The sequence below is a fragment of the Hyperolius riggenbachi genome, chromosome 5, assembly GCF_040937935.1.
Source record: "Hyperolius riggenbachi isolate aHypRig1 chromosome 5, aHypRig1.pri, whole genome shotgun sequence".
Lineage (NCBI taxonomy): Eukaryota > Metazoa > Chordata > Amphibia > Anura > Hyperoliidae > Hyperolius > Hyperolius riggenbachi.
In genome coordinates this window covers 160,490,230-160,511,408 of record NC_090650.1, presented here as the reverse complement: position 1 = coordinate 160,511,408, position 21,179 = coordinate 160,490,230, and the positions used below count along the sequence as shown (strand labels likewise).

General features: G+C 44.0%; 1 protein-coding gene across 2 annotated transcripts in view; it reads right to left on the bottom strand.

Moving 5' to 3' along the window:
• STARD3NL (STARD3 N-terminal like) overlaps window positions 1–21,179 on the bottom strand; it is a 673,845-nt gene that overhangs the window by 289,859 nt on the left and 362,807 nt on the right. Inside the window, exon 9 of one of the 2 annotated variants that reach the window (XM_068236413.1) lies at window positions 14,065–14,639. The exons of the other annotated variant lie outside the window; for it this stretch is intronic. The gene's annotated coding sequence lies outside the window, so the exon portion shown is untranslated. Of the gene's footprint in view, window positions 1–14,064; window positions 14,640–21,179 lie in introns of those variants that run through there. 2 annotated transcript variants of the gene reach the window in all.

Below are 21,179 nucleotides of genomic sequence, written 5' to 3'. Positions count from 1 at the left end.
CCCCCCATGCAGGCTGGGATAACCAGAATGCGGAGCCCCGGCCGACTGGGGCTTCGCACCCTGAGCTATACCAGCCTGCATGGTCCATGGTATGGAGGGGCTCTGGGTGAGTGGGGCCACCAACTTTTCCCCTCCCCTGGAGCCCTTGTCCAATACATGGACAAGGGGCTCTTCCCCACCTCCAGTGCCATAGGAGGAGGTGGGGCAACGACTCCCTGGGGCGTTCATGGTGGCATCTGGGAGTCCCCTTTAAAAAGGGGACCCCCAGATGCCCACCCTCCTCCAAGGAGAAATGAGTATAGGGGTACAAAGTACCCCTTACCCATTTCCACAAAGGGTTAAATGAAATAAAAATGCAACCACGAGAAAATTATTTAATAATCTTAATTAGCCAGAAATATTTACCGGTACCGTAAAGAAAAAATGTTCCCATGCCAATACCATCGGATAAAGCCCCACACCAATATCCTCTATGTTGCGATCTTCTTAAGTTGATTGAAGATCTCCGCTGGCCGCCGCCACACACGCTGCCCCGCCGCAGCTCTCAGCTATACTAAGTATAGCTGAGAGCGCGTCCTATGCGGACGCTATACCGCCAGCTTCCGCTGTCCCTCCCTGCCTCCTACACCTGTCATCCACACCCATGCTGGCACCCATGGGTGCACTGGGTGCCAACATGGGTGAGGGTGATAGGCGTGGGCAGGTGGGGAGGACAGTGGGAGCTGACGGTATATCTTGTCTGCATAGGATACACTCTCAGCTATACTAAGTATAGCTGAGTGCCAAAGCATCTTTACATTTCCCTCCAAGGCTCCCCATTGGTTCCTTAACGATCAAAGGGGATCCTCCAGATCGTGGTTGTGTTTTTATTTCATTTAACTCTTTGTGGAAATGGGTAAGGGGTACTTTGTAACCCTATACTAATTTCTCCTGGGAGGGGGGTATCTGGGGTCCCCTACTTAAAGGGGTCTCCCAGATGCCACCATGAACTCCCCCAGGAGTCATTGCCCCCACCTCCTCCTGGGGCACCGGAGGTGGGGAAGAGCCCATTGTCCATGGATTGGACTAAGACTCCGGGGGGAGAGGAAGGCTTGGCCGCCCCTCTCCCCCAGAGCCCCCCCATACCATGGACCATGCGGGCTGGCATAGTCAGGATGCGAAGCCCCACTCGGCCGGGGCTCTGCATTCTGGCTATCCCAGCCTGCATGAGGGACAAGGGGTCAAGGATCCTTAGGAGGAGGGACCCCACGTCATTTTTTTTCCACCCTCTGAAAATTAAAAAAATTTTTTTAAAAATACTCCGAGATGTTTCAGCCTTTAATCTGCAACCATGCTCTAGTGGACTTGGAGGTATGCTTGGGATTATTGTCCTGTTGAAAGGTCCAACATCTCCCAAGCCTCAGGTTTGTGACGGACTGCATCACATTTCCATCCAATATCTCCTGGTACTGAAGAGAATTCATGGTACCTTGCACACGCTGAAGCTTCCCTGTACCTGCAGAAGCAAAACAGCCCCAAAGCATGATTGACCCCCGCCATGCTTCACAGTAGGCAAGGTGTTCTTTTCTTCATAGGCCTTGTTCTTCCCCCTCCAAACATAGCGTTGATCCATGGGCCCAAACAGTTCTAATTTTGTTTCATCAGTCCCCAGAACCAGAGCAGTTTCTAGGTTAAAATGCACCCAGGACGAGGGTGTAAAAATTGCGCCCCCCCCCGAGCAAGGTATGGGTGCCCGCAGTATAGGTTAGCCAGGTCTAGTTGCACTTAGTATAGGTCCCCCCAGTATAGGTAGCCAAGAATAGGTACCGCAGTATAGGTAGCCAGGCATAGGTGAGCCAGTATAGTTGCCCCCGCTATAGGTTAGTCAGGTAGGTGCCTCTAGTATAGGTAGCCAGTATAGTTGCTCCCAGTATAGGTTAGATAGGCAGGCGCCCCCGGTATAAGTTAGATAGGTAGGTGCCCCAGTACAGGTTAGCTAGGTGGGTGCCTCTAATATAGGTAGCCAGAATAGTTGCCCCCAGCATAGGTTAGATAGGTAGGTGCCCCCAGTATAGGTTATTTAGGTAGGTGCCTGCAATATAGGTAGCCAGTATAGTTGCCACCTGTATAGGCTAGCTGGGTAGGTGCCCCCAATACAGGTTAGATAAGTGCCCCCAGTATAGGTTAGATAGGTAGCTGCCCCCCAGTGTAGGTTAGATTAGGTAGCTGCCCCCCAGTATAGGTTAGATAGGTAGCTGCCCCCCAGTATAGGTTAGATAGGTAGCTGCCCCCCAGTGTAGGTTAGATTAGGTAGGTGCCCCCCAGTATAGGTTAGATAGGTAGTTGCCCCCCAGCGTAGGTTAGATTAGGTAGCTGCCCCCCAGTATAGATTAGATAGGTAGCTGCCCCCCAGTGTAGGTTAGATAGGTAGGTGCCCCCCAGTATAGGTTAGATTAGGTAGGTGCCCCCGCAGTATAGGTTAGATAGGTAGCTGCCCCCCAGTGTAGGTTAGATAGGTAGCTGCCCCCCAGTATAGGTTAGATAGGTAGCTGCCCCCCAGTGTAGGTTAGCGTAGGTAGCTGCCCCCCAGTGTAGGTTAGATAGGTAGCTGCCCCCCAGTGTAGGTTAGATAGGTAGCTGCCCCCCAGTGTAGGTTAGATTAGGTAGGTGCCCCCCAGTATAGGTTAGATAGGTAGCTGCCCCCCAGTGTAGGTTAGAGTAGGTAGCTGCCCCCCCGTGTAGGTTAGATTAGGTAGGTGCCCCCCAGTGTAGGTTAGATTAGGTAGGTGCCCCTCAGTATAGGTTAGATTAGGTAGGTGCCCCTCAGTATAGGTTAGATTAGGTAGGTGCCCCTCAGTATAGGTTAGATTAGGTAGCTGCCCCCCAGCGTAAGTTAGATTAGGTAGCCCCCAGCGTAAGTTAGATTAGGTAGGTGCCCCCCAGTATAGGTTAGATAGGTAGCTGCCCCCCTATAATGGAGGGGGGAGCCGGAGCCGCGGGGAGGGCAGCCCGACCTCTCCCTTCCTCTCCTCTCCCGGGACGCCCTCCTGCTCCCCCCTCCAGACTGCAGAGTAATGCGCAGGGAGCGCTGTATACAACATACCTCCCTGCGTTCCAAGCGCTGCTCTCTCACCGCCGGTCTCTTCCTCTCTGCCGCCTATACGATGATACACACGCTGGCGCTGCTTCCTGTTAGCCGGAAGCAGCGTGTGTATCATCGTATAGGCGGCAGAGAGGAAGAGACCGGCGGCGAGAGAGCAGCACTTGGAACGCAGGGAGGTATGTTGTATACAGCGCTCCCTGCGCATTACTCTGCATCTGAGGGGGGAGCAGGAGGGCGGCCCGGGAGAGGAGAGAGAGGGAGAGGTCGGACTGCCCTCCCCGCGGCTCAGGCTCCCCCCTCCATTATAGCGCCCCCCTCCCAACAGCGCCCTGGGCGGCGGCACGCCCCGCACGGCCCAAGAAACGGGCGTGCACAGAACACTATCCCAAAACTTTTGTGGTTTGTTCACATGACTTTTGGCATACTGCAGTCGACTCTTCTTATTCTTTGGAGACAGCAAGGGGATGCGCCTGGGAATTCTGTCATGGAGGCCTTCATTACACAGTGTGCGCCTTATTGTCTGAGCTGAAACTTCAGTACCCGCATCTGACAAATCTTTTTTCAGTTCCTCAGCAGTCACACAGGGACTTTTCTCCACTTTGCTCTTCAGGTAGCGCACAGCAATCAAAGTCAGTATCTTCTTTCTGCCAAGACCAGGTAGCGTTTCAACAGTGCCCTTTGCCTTGAATTTGTGAATGATGCTTCCTATGGTGTCTTTTGGTATGCTTAACATCTTTGCAATCTTCTTATAGCCATTGCCCTTCCTGTGAAGAGAAATCACCTCTTCTCTTGTCTTCCTGAACCATTCACTTGACTTCACCATGTTTGTAAACACACCAGTAAATGTCTAGAAGGAGCTGAGTATCACAGTCATTTTAAATCTGCCTAATTGGTGCTTATTATGCATGATTGCTGCCACAGGTGTTTTCAATACCTGATCGTAAACACTTGAATGAACCTTTGTTCTTAAGAGTGGTAGTCTTTAAGGGGTTGAATAATTTTGTCAATGAAGAAATCACAAAAAAAATGTAATACTGTATTACAAAAACGATTGATGTCATTTTAGTTGCATTTGGTTCATTAAAAAGTCCTTGTAAGATTTCATTCTGAACACAATTCCAAATGTACACAAAATTCCCTAAAACCCTTTACAGCATTGGGGGTTGAATAATTTTGAACACAACTGTAAGTCCTAACTGACTTATTTGCCACAGTTATCCTCACACAAGTAGGTCACCACACTTGAAAGGATTCACATGTCTGTTTAAGAGGATCAATCAACTAGTGAAGGCACACAAAATATAGTGCAATCCAAAATTCAGGATCAAATTTTATAGTATCAAACAATTGCAAAAAATCTGGATACAAGCTTTTTGTTTGTCAAAAGGGAAAATAATCTTCCAAAGAAAAAGAATCCATAAATTACAGAAGATCATACATAGACCTGACGATTATGCGGAAATTCGACAAATAGACACATGTATCTCTAATCAAATCGGATTAGAGATAAATGTGTCTCTTGTCGAAGCTGCCCATATACTACAGGTCATTCCCATCCGATTTCAGCATGAAGTCTTCAGGGAATCGGCTGAGCCCGCCGAGTCCGTACCGCTGCTGCCCCAATGTATTAATGTGCCCCCCCCCCCCCCCCGGTGTGTGCATTTATACATAACCTGTCCTGTAGCAGCCTCTGTGTGGTGACCATCCATCTTACCGGGTTTTAATAGCCACATACACGCTAGCGCCGCATAGCATCTGACATCAGACGCTGTGTATGACAGCGCGTATGAGTGTATATGGAAGATAGACACCGGCAAGTTGGATGGACACCGCATGGAGGCTGACACCGGACAGGTAATGTATAAATGCATATGGGGGCACATTTATACATAGCGGCGGGGGTTTTGTCGCTTGTTCCTAAATCGGAAGCCCAAAAATGCAACCAATTTCCATCCTGAGATTGGTCGCTTTGTCATTTGGGCATGGTCTTGGCGGCACCACTTTTCATCCAATTTGATTATAATAGTCGAATTGGATGGTCGATCGGCCGCCAAGTCGCCTGATGTATGGCCACCTTAACAGATTCTCCCCCCTCCAAATGGGGCGTCTGTGGTGTGCAGTAAAGCATGTCATGTGTGTGCTTAGGCTGAAGTTAAGCACAGAAAGCCTTATCAAAAGTAAGCATGAAGCTGATTCCTTCCTCCTGCAATGTGCTTTTTTGGGCTTTTTGTTGAACAGCATGGTTGTTGATAAGAGAAGATAATTAGGAGAGAGACTTGTCCCTCACCTTTTTACGGCTGTTTCACTCTTGGCGATTTTTCAGTGCTTTGCTAATCGCTGGCGATTAGCAAAGTGCTGCTACTAATGTATCCCTATGGATACATTCATACTGCAGTGTTTGTGATTTCGGTCAAGTCGCAAACGCGCTGCATGCAGCGTTTCAGGGGCGATTGCATTGTGATTTTCGTTCTATTAAACAGGGAACACAAGCGCAAATCACGCTGAAAAGGAAGATTTTGCCCACAAATTGCGATCGTGAAGCCGAACGTGATCGTGGGCAAGTGGCGCTCCAAGTGTGAACTAGCCCTCAGCTGTTCAGCTATTAGCATCATCTCAACAAAATGAACGCAACTATTTGTCTGTTAAGCTCCATACAACTTTTGTTGTGAAACAAGTTGATACAACTTAAAAAAGTGTTTTGCTATTTTTCAAACAGCTGATAAGACTGATAAGGAGTCAATCCAACTGTTGGATTGACTTCTTATCAGTCTTAGCAGCTTTTTGAACAATATCAAAAGACTTTTTTTTAGTTGTTTCAACTTGTTTCACAACAAAAGCTGTTTGACAGTTGTGCTGCATAAAAGACCGCTGTTGAGCGTGTGAATGGGGCTTAACAGACAAGTCTGGCAGATATCTGGGCAGATAGTTGGTAGGTGTGTATGGACCTTAATTGCATTGTATATGTGGTGTGTACACTACTTAGCATAAGTGGGTTTATGTCAGAGCTTTGTGTCTAAATAGCAGTTGCTCATCACGACCTCCTGATCATGGATAACCTGTGATCATGAGCTGTTTTGACTGATCACGAGGTCGGATTCAGTTCCGAATGCACATGTGATTGTGGTCTAAATTGGGCTCGTGATCACGGATTTAGCCCATGGGTGCCAGCATGGGTGTGGGTGACATGTGTGGGAGGCAGGGAGGACAGCGGGAGCTGGTGGTATAGCGTCCGAATAGGACGTGCTGACAGCTATACTTAGTATAGCTGAGAGCTGCGGCGGGGAGGCGGCGACTCCTCAACATAAGTAGATCGCAAGATAGAGGATATTGGCGTGGGACCTTTTCCGGGGATATTGGCGTGGGAACATTTTTTTAAAAGGTACAGGTAAGTATTTCTGGTTAATTAGGATTATTAAAGGACTTTTCTTGTGGTTGCGTTTTTATTTCATTTAACCCTTTGTGGAAATGGCCAGTCGGCCAGGGCTCCGCATTCTGGCTATCCCAGCCTGCATGGGTTACAAGGGGTTAAAGATTCTCGGGCGGGGGGACCCCATGTCGTATTTTTCTTTTATTTCCCACCAATGACATGAGGTCCCCCCTCCCCAGGATCTTTAACATCTTGCCCCCCATGCAGGCTGGGATAACCAGAATGCGGAGCCCCGGCCGACTGGGGCTTCGCACCCTGAGCTATACCAGCCTGCATGGTCCATGGTATGGAGGGGCTCTGGGTGAGTGGGGCCACCAAGTTTTCCCCTCCCCTGGAGCCCTTGTCCAATACATGGACAAGGGGCTCTTCCCCACCTCCAGTGCCATAGGAGGAGGTGGGGCAACGACTCCCTGGGGCGTTCATGGTGGCATCTGGGAGTCCCCTTTAAAAAGGGGACCCCCAGATGCCCACCCTCCTCCAAGGAGAAATGAGTATAGGGGTACAAAGTACCCCTTACCCATTTCCACAAAGGGTTAAATGAAATAAAAATGCAACCACGAGAAAATTATTTAATAATCTTAATTAGCCAGAAATACTTACCGGTACCGTAAAGAAAAAATGTTTCCATGCCAATACCATCGGATAAAGCCCCACACCAATATCCTCTATGTTGCGATCTTCTTAAGTTGATTGAAGATCTCCGCTGGCCGCCGCCACACACGCTGCCCCGCCGCAGCTCTCAGCTATACTAAGTATAGCTGAGAGCGCGTCCTATGCGGACGCTATACCGCCAGCTTCCGCTGTCCCTCCCTGCCTCCTACACCTGTCATCCACACCCATGCTGGCACCCATGGGTGCACTGGGTGCCAACATGGGTGAGGGTGATAGGCGTGGGCAGGTGGGGAGGACAGTGGGAGCTGACGGTATATCTTGTCTGCATAGGATACACTCTCAGCTATACTAAGTATAGCTGAGTGCCAAAGCATCTTTACATTTCCCTCCAAGGCTCCCCATTGGTTCCTTAACGATCAAAGGGGATCCTCCAGATCGTGGTTGTGTTTTTATTTCATTTAACTCTTTGTGGAAATGGGTAAGGGGTACTTTGTAACCCTATACTAATTTCTCCTGGGAGGGGGGTATCTGGGGTCCCCTACTTAAAGGGGTCTCCCAGATGCCACCATGAACTCCCCCAGGAGTCATTGCCCCCACCTCCTCCTGGGGCACCGGAGGTGGGGAAGAGCCCATTGTCCATGGATTGGACTAAGACTCCGGGGGGAGGGGAAGGCTTGGCCGCCCCTCTCCCCCAGAGCCCCCCCATACCATGGACCATGCGGGCTGGCATAGTCAGGATGCGAAGCCCCACTCGGCCGGGGCTCCGCATTCTGGCTATCCCAGCCTGCATGAGGGACAAGGGGTCAAGGATCCTTAGGAGGAGGGACCCCACGTCATTTTTTTTCCACCCTCTGAAAATTAAAAAAAAAATTTAAAAATAGGAAAAGATGCCAGGGGTCTTTATACGGCCATATTGCGGCTGTATAGCAATCCCTGGCCAAAGAGTTGAGGCTCCGGAGGGGTTTCCAGGGGGTCTGTACGCACTGTGTATGAACCCCTTGGAAACCCTGTCACAAAATGTATTGCTCTTTCTTGTGATATATGTAAAATTACACAACTGTTAGGTTTGCTACATTAACTGTCATTTACATCTATACTTTTTTTCCTTTGAAACGTTAAAATCGATTTTCTCAAAAACTATAAGGTCTTTTTGAAAAGAAAAAACTTCCCTTTTGTTCCCACTGTTCTTCTTAACATATTTAGCAAATTTGGTGTTTCTACCATGTAAGGGGGCTTTGCTATTAACCGCTAAAGTTATCAGGTTTTGGCGGGTTTTTAATGACGAATACTTTTTTCGTTTGAAACTTTAAAATTGATTTACTCAAAAACTAAAAGTTCTTTTTGAATTTTTTTTTATAAGTTGTAGCGAAATCTCACCTTTATAATCCATGCAATTTGGTGATTGTAGCATGTATGGGGGCTTTGCTATTAATGGCCGTGATCACGGATTTTACATGCAATTATGGCCAAAATTCAAATCAAATTCGGAATCCCGTTTCAAATCCGGATCACGATCAAGGCCTATCTGGATTTTGATACTGCCGTGGCCGGATTTTCTCAAATCCGTGATTTCGGGTATCCGAGCACCACTAAGCAGCATTTCTTTTGTTGAGATGATTGGTGCATTGCAATTGTGGGTGATACTTGTTGCTAGGTGCCGTGTGGGAGATAATTGTTGCATTTCATAACTGATTTAGATATGTTCATTGTATAGAGGTGGCCATATATCTGGAAACTTGCCAGTCACTTGACCATCTGATTTAATCATTATAACGAGATAAAGATTGGTGCCACCAAGAACATGCCCAATTGGCACAGCCAGTTGACGTCACTGTAACTGTACACTACCACAGGCTAATTTGCATACTGTTATGCAGGCACCCACGGGTGGAGCGTGTATTAGGATGGATAGGATGGAGCTCAGAGCCAAAGGCAGACACCAATAGGTAAAGTATACTGCAGTATACAGCATTTTACAGTGGGGAGGGGCAATGCAGCTTCACAAGGCCAATTCCCTAGAGATTTTGTACTGAAATCTGATCGGGAATCGGCCTGTGATGTATAGGCAGGTAACAGATCTCAATGGACAATGAAACATAGCACTGCCAAGGACAGCAGAGCATACACAAAAGCTGCTAACAGAGGAATGAAAGTAGAGTGTAGAGCTGACAGTAGAGGAATAACTACAGAGGATAGAGCTGACAGCAGAGGATAGACAAAATACAGAGCAGAAAAATGACAGGCTGGAAAACACAGGTAGACATTACATACACAGGCACAGCCAGTTGACATCACTGTAACATACTGCACAGTGATTGGAAAAAGGAGCTTCTTGAGGAAGGAGGGGCTGGACGAGGTAGAAATCAGCTGGATGGCACTGTAAACTTGCCAACCAAAATATGGGTTTTTCACTGCACTAGAGATGTCCGCGAACATCTCACCATGCACTACTTCCGGGTCGCTATGACCCGGAGTAGTACGCATGCGCTGGCCCGGGGGTGCGCGTCCTAGATCGCGCTCCTGTTGCCGGGCACTTTCTGCGCATGTGCGTGACGTCATGAGTGACGTTACGCTCATGCGCAGAGAGTGTCTGGCAACAGGCGCGCGATGAAAGACGCGCACCGCCGGGCCAGCGCAGGCGTACTACTCCGGGTCATAGCGACCCAGAAGTAGTACAGTCCCCACAGAGATTCGCCCGCGAATGGTTCAGGCCATCTCTACACTGCACTAGAATGCAGTAACAGAAATACAGACATCTGACAGGCATATTACAGCAAACATATATTTTTATTTTTTAAAGCAGTAATATGTAACATCAGATATTTTTACAGTATCAAATTTTAAGGTCAGTTCCATTTTAAAAATTATTCTAAATCAAAGATGAAAAATTACAGTGGCTTGCAAAAGTATTCGGCCCCCTTGAAGTTTTCCACATTTTGTCACATTACTGCTACAAACATGAATCAATTTTATTGGAATTCCATGTGAAAGACCAATACAAAGTGGTGTACACGTGAGAAGTGGAACGAAAATAATACATGATTCCAAACATTTTTTTACAAATAAATAACTGCAAAATGGGGTGTGCGTAATTATTCAGCCCCCTTTGGTCTGAGTGCAGTCAGTTGCCCATAGACATTGTCTGATGAGTGCTAATGACTAAATAGAGTGCACCTGTGTGTAATCTAATGTCAGTACAAATACAGCTGCTCTGTGATGGCCTCAGAAGGTGTCTAAGAGAATATTGGGAGCAACACCACCATGAAGTCCAAAGAACACACCAGACAGGTCAGGGATAAAGTTATTGAGAAATTTAAAGCACGCTTAGACTACAACAAGATCTCCAAAGTCTTGAACATCCCACGGAGCACTGTTCAAGCGATCATTCAGAAATGGAAGGAGTATGGCACAACAGTAAACCTACCAAGACAAGGCCATTCACCTAAACTCACAGGCCGAACAAGGAGAGCGCTGATCAGAAATGCAGTCAAGAGGCCCATGGTGACTCTGGGTGAGCTGCAGAGATCTACAGCTCAGGTGGGGGAATCTGTCCATAGGACAACTATTAGTAGTGCACTGAACAAAGTTGGCCTTTATGGAAGAGTGGCAAGAAGAAAGCCATTGTTAACAGAAAAGCATAAGAAGTCCGGTTTGCAGTTTGCCACAAGCCATGTGGGGGACACAGTAAACACGTGGAAGAAGGTGCTCTGGTCAGATGAGACCAAAATGGAACTTTTGGTCAAAATGCAAAACGCTATGTGTGGCGGAAAATTAACACTGCACATCACTCTGAACACACCATCCCCACTGTCAAATATGGTGGTGGCAACATCATGCTGTGGGGGTGCTTCTCTTCAGCAGGGACAGGGAGCTGGTCAGAGTTGATGGGACGATGGATGGAGCCAAATACAGGGCAATATTGGAAGAAAACCAACCTCTTGGGAGTTTGTAAAAGACTTGAGACAGAGGTTCACCTTCCAGCAGGACAACGACCCTAAACATAAAGCCAGGGCAACAATGGAATGGTTTAAAACAAAACATATCCATGTGTTAGAATGGCCGAATCAAAGTCCAGATCTAAATCCAATCGAGAATCTGTGGCAAGATCTGAAAACTGCTGTTCACAAACGCAGTCAATCTAATCTGACTGAGCTGGAGCTGTTTTGCAAAGAAGAATTGGCAAGAATTTCAGTCTCTAGATGTGCAGAGCTGGTAGAGACATACCCTAAAAGACTGGCAGCTGTAATTGCAGCAAAAGGTGGTTCTACAAAGTATTGACTCAGGGGGCTGAATAATTACGCACACCCCACTTTGCAGTTATTTATTTGTAAAAAATGTTTGGAATCATGTATAATTTTCGTTCCCCTTCTCACGTGTGACCCACTTTGTATTGGTCTTTCACGTGGAATTCCAATAAAATTGATTCATGTTTGTTGCAGTAATGTGACAAAATGTGGAAAACTTCAAGGGGGCCGAATACTCCCGGGGTGAGGCATTTTTTGGATTGTGGATGCGTTTCTGCCTCAATGTTAAGTATCGAAAACCGCAAACCGCTCTGAAAAACGGCAGTTCAGAGCGGTTTTGCAGGCGTTTTTGTTACAGAAGCTGTTCAGTAACAGCTTTACTGTAACAATATCTGAAATCTACTACACCAAAAACGCTTCACAAAACCGCAAAATGCTACAGAAAAATAACGAAAAGCGGTTCAAAATCTGCTAGCATTTTGCGGATCTGCTAGCGGGTTTTAGTGTGCACCAGGCCTTATAGTGTTAAATAAAAACTTGCTTACTTTATGCAAGGTGCATTCTTCATTGAGAAATCCACTTTTGTTAATTTTAAGATGGTTTTCAATTGTTTTATACTTCTTTGGGGGGTGCCTCCTCCATCCTAGCCTTATAAAAGGTACTTCTATGGTACTAGATAGATTGAAACAAGCTCTTTTTTAAGTTTTTTATATGTTTTAAGATGGCCATAAACGTATCAATTTTTCAATTCAATATCCTGCTGACTATCGCTTTGATCAAATATGTCATTTTTGTCTCAATACAGTATATCCGATCAGCTCTCTTTTGATTGAAGAATTTTATTATTCAAAAGTATGATCAGACATGTTAGAAAATATCCAAGCAAGGGGGCAGTAGGAAAGCAAGAAATATGGACACCCGAAGCCTGACATTTTGTGCTGTTGCAGTGTATGTGTGAGTATAAGGTTAGGTGTTGGTGGGGAAGTCTTTTAAGGATACGCATCAGAATAAGGGTCGGTTAGAGATTGGCATCAGCACGCACGCACGCACGCACGCACGCACGCACACACACACACACACACACACACACACACACACACACGTATATACAGGTCCTTCTAAAAAAATGAGCATATTGTGATAAAGTTCATTATTTTCTGTAATGTACTGATAAACAGTACACTTTCATATATTTTAGATTCATTACACACAACTGAAGTAGTTCAAGCCTTTTATTGTTTTAATATTGATGATTTTAGCATACAGCTCATGAAAACCTAAAATTCCTATCTCAAAAAATTAGCATATCATGAAAAGGTTCTCTAAACGAGCTGTTAACCTAATCATCTGAATCAACAAATTAACTCTAAACACCTGCAAAAGATTCCTGAGGCTTTCAAAAACTCCCAGCCTGGTTCATTACTCAAAACCACAATCATGGGTAAGACTGCCGAACTGACTGCTGTCCAGAAGGCCATCATTGACACCCTCAAGCAAGAGGGTAAGACACAGAAAGAAATTTCTGAACGAATAGGCTGTTCCCAGAGTGCTTTATCAAGACACCTCAGTGGGAAGTCTGTGGGAAGGAAAAAGTGTGGCAGAAAATGCTGCACAACGAGAAGAGGTGACCGGACCCTGAGGAAGATTGTGGAGAAGGACCGATTCCAGACCTTGGGGGACCTGCGGGAGTAGTGGACTGAGTCTGGAATAGAAACATACAGAGCTACCGTGTACAGGCATGTGCAGGAAATGGGCTACAGGTGCCGCATTCCCCAGGTCAAGCCACTTTTGAACCAGAAACAGCGGCAGAAGCGCTTGACCTGGGCTACAGAGGCGCAGCACTGGACTGTTGCTCAGTGGTCCAAAGTACTTTTTTTCGGATGAAAGCAACTTTTGCATGTCATTCGGAAATCAAGGTGCCAGAGCCTGGAGGAAGACTGGGGAGAGGGAAATGCCAAAATGCCAGCCAGTGTCAAGTACCCACAGTCAGTGATGGTCTGGGGTGCCATGTCAGCTGCTGGTGTTGGTCCACTGTATTTTATCAAGGGCAGGATCAATGCAGCTATCTATCAGGCGATTTTGGAGCACTTCATGCTTCCATCTGCTGAAAAGTTTTATGGAGATGAAGATATCATTTTTCAGCATGACCTGGCACCTGCTCACTGTGCCAAAACCACTGGTAAATGGTTTACTGACCATGGTATTACTGTGCTCAATTGGCCTGCCAACTCTCCTGACCTGAACCCCATAGAGAATCTGTGGGATATTGTGAAGAGAAAGTTGAGAGATGCAAGGCCCAAAACTCTGGATGAGCTTAAGGCTGCTATCGAAGCATCCAGGACCTCCATATCACCTGAGCAGTGCCACAGGCTGATTGCCTCCATGCCACGCCGCATTGAAGCAGTCATTTCTGCAAAAGGATTCCCGACCAAGTATTGAGTGCATAAGTGAACATAATTATTTGAAGGTTGACTTTTTTTTGTTTTAAAAACACTTTTCTTTTATTGGTCGGATGAAAGATGCTAATTTTTTGAGATAGGAAATTTGGGATTTCATGAGCTGTATGCCAAAATCATCAATATTAAAACAATAAAAGGCTTGAACTACTTCAGTTGTGTGGTATGAATCTAAAATATATGAAAGTCTAATGTTTATCAGTACATTACAGAAAATGATGAACTTTATCACAATATGCTAATTTTTTCAAAAGGACCTGTAGCTTGAAATATCTGTAGCTTATTGGATAGACTGAGCAGATTCATTTTTATACTTTCACGGTAGTTTGGGTAAAACAAAGAGAAAGTGTAATCTACAAACCTGAGTTCTTAACCCTTACAGTGAGGAACAACAAGGAAAACAGTGTTATGTAGGCTTTGCACTATGCATACATGTTTATCTCATCTTTACACATTTCAGGTTAGGTACCCTTCAACATAAAGGCAAAAGGAGCAGATGATAGTAGTAACGAATAAGATGATCTTTTCCAGTGAGCTGTATTTTCTAAAATATGTATGGCTGGATGAAGTGGAGGGAATCCTTATACAGTCATTCATACAAATATCCAATATGTCTTTGATAAAGCAAATTTCTTAGAGTGCTGATTTGTTGAGTCTTCAAACAATCAAACAGTTCAGCAGATATCCTGCATTAGTGTTCCCATTTAAGTTAATCTTTAGGGTGTCTCCAGATGACAGCTTACAGCTGGCTTCACCATGTAAAAACAGTTCTTCATGTTGCTATTTACTAACAGGATTGTCACACAGTAAAGAAAATTCTAAAAGAAAAAAGTAATTTTAGTTAATACACATTTTTAGTCATTGAGCTGTTTTACCCTTACTGCCAAGAGCAATTTTCACTTTACACTTTTTAGCCCGACTCCCATTCATTTAGCAATTAAAGGACAACTATCAAAGTTAACTAAACTTCTAAATGCCACATATATTTCCACTAATTACTAGCAAATAGCATTACAAAGGTTTGCTTTTCATCTTTTATGAGAGGAAAATATGACATTTACAGAGAACAGTTTTCATTGTGGGCATTACTATGGAGGACTGTGTCCAGCACATCCGACATATAGAAATCTTCAGTCGCAGTAATCCTGTGACTGGAATCTCTTGAATGATAGAAAGCAGAAATATAGCATGAAATAGTGTGTACATAACTCATAAGCTGCAGCTCTGTGTGTTCCTGTGTCTCTGTCTGCTTCACGCAGTCTAAAGTAAACAGAGTTTACAGCCAGGAAGAGCTCATTCTGAATGGGGGGGGGGGGGCAATGCAATTACAGGAACAAGTACAGGTCTTTCCCTTCAGATCCTTCTATGTTGCTAAAAAAAATCTCTCAGCTGTTCTGATGTGATCTGTTAGAAAGCAGTATAACGAACAGTAAATACTTTCTCTGTGAATAGTGGCAGAGAAGTGGAGCCTATCTACATGGTACAGCTCTAGCCCTGTCGCCGACACAAGCTTCTACAAAATCTGATAAACAAAGCATTTTTTTTCACACAGGCTGTGATCAGATATTTCTGAAGCACTTTCTATTGTTGCTGGCTAAAAACTCTATAGGTATGTGGGGTTTACAGAAGGACAATTTATTTGAGTTTCTCTTTAACTTTAACAATACTTGTTACATTACTTATCTAAATATTGTTTTTTTTGCAAGAAAAATTAGGCTTTTGGTGGGTGATATTGTTGTAAAATAAATAGCTCTTGGCCCAGATACTGATCTACAGAGTTTTTTTTAATTGCTCCGTCTATTGCCTGATGACACGAGATTGAACCTACGAAATGCATTGCATTGTGGAGTAATCAAATACATTTTATTGTTGACATATTATCAACAGATCTTGCATCTACTTACTGCGGAGGTAAGCAGTGCTGCTCATCACGATTCCGGATTCCGGATATCCGGGTAGACCCAGATATCCAAAAATTTTAGGCCTATCCGACCGGATCCGGATTCCGCATAGTTGGGCCAAAATCCGGATAGCTATCTGCGGATAGTTGGGCGCATACCGTGGATATCTGCGGATATTGCGGGTATCCGGATCCGAAATTACTGTAACTAAGGTGATGACGTCCTGGAGCCAATCAGAGGGCTCCCAGCAGAAGCCCTAGCAACCAATCACAGAGGGGAACTCTGGCCAGCACCACCAGACCTTATTGAACCAATCAGAGGCCTCCCAGCCAAAGCCCTGGCACCCAATCCCAGAAAGGAACACTGGTCAGCCCCCCTGTATAATGAGGAGGGCTGCCATGATGAAACAGATCGTCCTGGCTTGCTGAATGCTTCCTGAGAGACATGCTCCAGTGCTGGTGCCCTGCAAAGGGCTGTACACAGTTATAAACCTAAAGCTGTTCATTGATTAACCCCTTCACTAGAGGAAGGAAGGAGGCGCCCAAGGTGTAAATGGTCACGCTATGTATAGGTAAGAATTCCTTACCTTATTGAAGTCAAACTTCAAAAAGTGTGAATTTTTTCTTTAGAATCGATAACTTTTATTATGCACATCAGACAATGCGTTTTGCGGATAAACACCGCTTCATCAGGTCAAATTCAAGTGCGTAAAACAATATATGCATTTGACAGGAGCTCAGTATCAAGTACACAGTACAATGAATCCATCAAATCTTGACAACCATATATGCTAAAATTGTGTCCTAACCGACATAAATACTGAAAATAAAATAACTATTTTGCAAAGGATTGTTAAAAAAATACAAAAAACATTTTGTTAAAAAAAATTCCACATATGGTGTCCAGTGACTTTATGTTTAATTCATCCACAAATGTCACGCGCGTCGCCGGAACCCCGTGCAGGCAAATGCACATACAGCAACATACGTACACACCCGTGCCTGCCCAGAGCGCCCGGCCCGCATGCCATTCGCACCCGGACGAGACAACCAGGACAATGTTCAAGGTAAATAAATAACAATGTAACATCAATATAAATATAAACAAAGTCCCCCAATTAGCATTAAGTAATTAAAATTTTTATATATATATATATATATATATATATATATATATATATATATATATATATATATATATATATATATATATATATATATATATATCAATTTGTCAGGGTTAAGCAAAATGCCCAATCAATAGTAATCTGGAAAAATTCTGCATCTATCTGCACTCCAGCTAGGTTAAAATAGTTCAGGTATATACATGCCGGAAAACCAATATACAAGCTAAACATTGAGAGGTTAGGTTATAGTATGGAAATGTATTAATAGGTGTAATGTGTCTATACAGCACTATCTGCCTCTATGCTTATTAATATATAATATCATTTCACATGGGGGTCTGGACGATCCCCTGTGGTCACTGGTATAATCAGAAGAATGCAGAGGTGTATGTTCCACTCCTCTTACCTTAATTGGTGGCTGTGCCGGGAGTCCTGAGCGCCTATGGGTGGACGCTGTCGGGTGCTAGGAATTAAATAAAGCATGGAAGAGGCGGTTACTAGTTTGCCGCAATCGCGCCCGGAAGTACGCGATCGCGGCCGGATGTGACGTCATTTGGGTGTGTAAACGTAGTTCTGCGAAGAACTCCAATTAGAAAAATATATACACACGAACCTGAAAAATAAGTCGACGTTTTATCCAACTTCACATAGAGGACCGTTTGTGGAAGGATTCTATACCTAAGTCCTCGATGACTTCAGAAAAATTAAACCAGAGAATGACAAACAAAACCTAACAAGGAAAGAAAAGAAAGCTATTAAAGGCCTCAAAGATAATGAGGATATCATAATTAAAGCAGCGGATAAAGGGGGGGGGGGGGTATAGTAATAATGGAGTTATAATGATGACTACATCAAAGAGAGCCTGAGAATACTGGAGGATACAAACAACTATGAAAGACTGAATACCGATCCAACACCCATTTTTAAAAAATAATTGGAACATCTGGTAAAATGGGCACTCGAAAAGGGTATAATCAAGAAGGCAGAAAGCGACTACATACTCATAAATAGTCCGACAGTTGCACATTTCTATCACCTCCCCAAAATTCATAAAACGTTAAAAAAATCCACCTGGACACCCTATAATAGCAGGAATAGAGTAATTTAACTCACACACAGATCTGATTGACGTGCACTTACAACCATACAGTGGCTTGCAAAAGTATTCGGCCCCCTTGAAGTTTTCCACATTTTGTCACATTACTGCCACAAACGTGAATCAATTTTATTGGAATTCCATGCGAAAGACCAATACAAAGTGGTGTACACGTGAGAAGTGGAACGAAAATCATACATGATTCCAAACATTTTTTACAAATCAATAACTGCAAAGTGGGGAGTGCGTAATTATTCAGCCCCTTGAGTCAACACTTTGTAGAACCACCTTTTGCTGCAATTACAGCTTCCAGTCTTTTAGGGTATGTCTCTACCAGCTTTGCACATCTAGAGACTGAAATCTTTGCCCATTCTTCTTTGCAAAAGAGCTCTAGCTCAGTCAGATTAGATGGACAGCATTTGTGAACAGCAGTTTTCAGATCTTGCCACAGATTCTCGATTGGATTTAGATCTGGACTTTGATTGGGCCATTCTAACACATGAATATGTTTTGTTTTAAACCATTCCATTGTTGCCCTGGCTTTATGTTTAGGGTCATTGTCCTGCTGGAAGGTGAACCTCTGCCCCAGTCTCAAGTCTTTTGAAGAGGTTGTCTTCCAAGATTGCCCTGTATTTGGCTCCATCCATCTTCCCATCAACTCTGACCAGCTTCCCTGTCCCTGCTGAAGAGAAGCACTGCCAGAGCATGATGCTGCCACCACCATATTTGACAGTAGAGATGGTGCATTCTGAGTGGTGTGCAGTGTTAGTTTTCCGCCACACATAGCGTTTTGCATTTTGGCCAAAAAGTTCAATTTTGGTCTCATCTGACCAGAGCACCTTCTTCCACATGTTTGCTGTGTCCCCCACATGGCTTGTGGCAAACTACAAATGGGACTTTTTATGCTTTTCTGTTAACAATGGCTTTCTTCTTGCCACTCTTCCATAAAGGCCAACTTTGTGCAGTGCATGGACAGATTCCCCCACCTGAGCTGTGGATCTTTGCAGCTCGTCCAGAGTCACCATGGGCCTCTTGACTGCATTTCTGATCAGCGCTCTCCTTGTTCAGCCTGTGAGTTTAGGTGGACGGCCTTGTCTTGGTAGGTTTACAGTTGTGCCATACTCCTTCCATTTCTGAATAATCACTTGAATGTTCAAGGCTTTGGAAATCTTTTGTAGCCTAAGCTTGATTTCTCAATAACTTTATTTCTGACTTGTCTGGTGTATTCTTTGGACTTCATGGTGTTGTTGCTCCCAATATTCTATTAGACAACCTCTGAGGCCATCATAGAGAAGATGTATTTGTACTGACATTAGATTACACACAGGTGCACTCTATTTAGTCAATAGCACTCAATGTCTATGGGCAACTGACTGCACTCAGACTAAAGGGGGCTGAATAATTACGCACACCCCACTTTGCAGTTATTGATTTGTAAAAAAATGTTTGGAATCATGTATGATTTTCGTTCCACTTCTCACGTGTACACTACTTTGTATTGGTCTTTCACGTGGAATTCCAATAAAATTGATTCATGTTTGTGGCAGTAATATGATGGAAAACTTCAAGGGGGCCGAATACTTTTGCAAGCCACTGTATGTAAAAAAACTTCCCTCCTACCTGAAGAATTCTAAGCAATTGTTTAACCAACTAAAAGATATATGCTGGCAAGAAGATTACACATGGGTAACCCTGGATGTTACAGCCCTATATTCAAATATACCACATGTGATTGGACTAAGGGCAATATGGCACTTTCTGGACAAAGACACCAACGTCCCCACAAAACAGAAACTTTTTATCCTGCATGCTATTTCCTTCATTGTAACCCACAACTACTTTACCTTCCATAATACCACCTATCTACAGAAGAAAGGAACAGCGATGGGGGCTGGATTTGCTCCAAGTTATGCAAATTAAACTATGGGCCTTTTTAGAAGAGCTCCTCTGGGCCCAAACAATCCATTTGTAAGAAATATAGTGGTGTATAAAAGATACATAGATGATCTCATTCTGATCTGGAGGGGAGACGGAGAGTCAGTTTGTGAATTCACTACATACATGAACAATAACGATTGGGGAATAACATTTACCAATAACAGCAATAAAAAACAGATTGAATATCTGGATTTTGTCCTTTACCATGACAAAACAGTAATTAAATCCAGAAACCACTTTAAGTCAGTCGATTCTAATTCATACATTGATTTTAAGAGCAACCATTATGCAGCCTGGAAGAAGAATATCCCTGACGGTCAATACTTAACGATAAGAAAAAATTGTACAGATGTGAGTACCTTTGACGAGCAGGCCAAAGTACTTACTAAAAAATTTAAAACCAATTTAACCAATAAATGGTATCATTCTGATTCAAAACATCTTGCTAAAAAATTTAAAGAAAGACACTTTCCGGACAAACTTATTAAGGAAGCAAGGAACAAAGCAAGAATCACAAAAAGGACCACACTATTAGAAAAAAAAAAGTAAAAATGGTGAAGAAAAACACCAAGAGACAAATTCTATTACCCGTTTCTCTAATCACCAAGGCGTAGTGAGAGAGATCCTGAAAAAACATTGGCCAATACTCCTAAAAGACCCTTTTTTGAAAACAGAACTCTCCAGTCAACCAAAATGTGTCTACAGAAGAGCAAGAACCATAAAAAGTCTAATAGCCCCAAGTAAAGTCAACACAACAAGGGAACTACGGCCGATAAATAAGAAAAATAAAAATAAAGATATGGCTGAAGGAGAGGTTGACCAGTGCCTCTCACAAAAATGCCTATGTTGTATTAATATACGCAAGAAGTTTTAAATCAGGATGATACCATTTATTGGCTAACTACAAATGAATAAGAATAAACAAGCTTTCGGCCTTGCAGCCTTCCTCAGGTTTACATCCTGTTAGTTTGCAAGCTGGTGGTACAGACAGCTTATATACATGCAACATCAAAAGGGAAAACAGATATTTTTTTTCCAAGCATAAATACGTCATTAAGATGCCTTAATTCAAACAGACCATCTAAATGGGGTAAGATAAGGATCCTTGTTTACTCCATTGCTCACAGACCTGGCATTAGGATTGACCCAGAGGTATCGTAAATTCTTAGTTCACAAGTTCATCTAGAGTGGCTGAGACAGTTTAAATATCATCAATCTCATACCAATATAGAAAGTTGTTGTCCTTATTCAAACCCTTCTGCACAGCTTTGAAACAATTTATAAATTTTGTTTCTGC